Genomic DNA, 1,657 nt, shown 5'->3' with positions numbered 1-1,657 from the left:
TGTAAGCGTTCAAGCAAACCACTTCTGAAGATGCAAGCCACTCGTGCTTGCGAAACGTCAGGAATACATTCTCGTCGTTCGGTAGAATTTCTTCTCGACGTTTCCACTTGAGACATCTCGGTCTCGGGAGGAATAATCTGAAAGACGGTATGCTTGCAAATAGTAGTTCTACGTTCCATGTTTGTGCGTTTAATAGGGGGTAGAGCCCATTGCAGACAAAATAGATGGCTTTCATTGAAAGGTTTCAGCGCATTTCCATCATTGACATTTAATGCGCAAAGTTGAGCTATTAACCGGATTCGAAAACCTTTTTGCGCGAATATCCTCCAATAATGGGCCATTAGGCAAAAAACACAAGAACGCAATCAGCACTAATTCAGGCATCGGGGCCACCCTTTCAGCTGTTGCGGCGTATAAATGGCAAGGTGATGTCTTATATATTAAATAATAGAAAGGACTGTGGCGAAACAGGGTTTTCGTTTCACGGCGCCAATGATATATTCCTTCGTCATTAGTCATCATTCCTGAATTACGTTAATTATGGGGACAGCCCGATCTCGACGGATATTACGCCGGCTCGCCACGCTGTGAAACCCTTTCGGCGACATTAAATGAACTCATAAATTTTCCGATGAATTTTCAAAATTTCCCGACGTCCAGTTGATGAATCGACTTTTCCTGCAAACAGTTCGACGCTGCATAGTCCTAGATGGACCAAAAATACTGAAAACAAGACACTCTGCATTCAAGTGAAATGGCCTTTCAGTTGTGAGACGCTCACAATTGGGGACCTTTAATCCAGACTTCAAAGAGATATTTATTAAATAGCGAAGCCCTCCAGCCCCATACATGAGATTCTAATATGTTTCTAATTGTGTGGGCCGCTGACGCCATATAAATCACTAAACTTTGACCAGAAAAGCAATATAGGCCTGTTTAGACTGACACAAAGCTTAAGAGCGATGCCTCTAATATTTCGGGCTTTTGGCTCGCCCTTGATTAATGACCATCTGTGCAAACAATATTGTTTGCCTCAGCATTTCGAGAGGTCTACACTAATTTGAATTTTCAATTATTAATTATGGTTGTTTAAAATGTTACAGAGGTAAGAAGTGAAGATTTTAACTAAATCCAGTAAGAACTCACAATTCGATAGAAAACGCTTGAGTTTAAACACTATCGAAATTGCATTCAAATCACACAAAATCCTGATTTTTGCGACCTTCGTTTACTGTGGTCTGAACATGGTCGATTTTACGCCATTGCGGTCTTTCAGAAAAAAAATTCTAACTTTTTAACCAAATCAAGTAGAATCTGAAAATCTCTAAACTCGATAGATAGAAAACCGTTGAGTCTAAATCGAAAAACTCTCAAATTGCATAAAAATCACGCCAAATCCTGATTTTTGCGAGCTTTGTGAAGTTTGATCTGACCATGGCCGGTTTTACGCCACTGCATGTTTTCAGATAAAAAATTCTAACTTCTTCACTAAATCTAGTCTGAACTCAAAATCTCTAAATTCGATAGAAAACACTTCAGTCTAAACACTATCAAAATTGCATTAAAATCACACAAAATCCTGATTTTTGCGACCTTCGTTTACTGTGGTCTAAACATGATCGATTTTACGCCATTGCGGTCTTTCAGAAAAAAAATT

General features: G+C 39.2%; 1 protein-coding gene across 5 annotated transcripts in view; it reads left to right on the top strand.

Annotated features, from left to right (window-relative positions):
- LOC109537368 (leucine-rich repeat-containing protein 43-like) overlaps positions 1–1,657 on the top strand; it is a 12,913-nt gene that overhangs the window by 1,640 nt on the left and 9,616 nt on the right. The gene's annotated exons all lie outside the window — the stretch shown is intronic.

The sequence above is a fragment of the Dendroctonus ponderosae genome, unplaced genomic scaffold (genome assembly GCF_020466585.1).
Source record: "Dendroctonus ponderosae isolate FM_Combo_2020 unplaced genomic scaffold, Dpon_F_20191213v2 Dpon_F_20191213_3, whole genome shotgun sequence".
In the NCBI taxonomy this organism is placed as follows: domain Eukaryota; kingdom Metazoa; phylum Arthropoda; class Insecta; order Coleoptera; family Curculionidae; genus Dendroctonus; species Dendroctonus ponderosae.
Note: the sequence above shows the minus strand (reverse complement) of the source record. Positions and strands in the feature narration are given on the sequence as shown.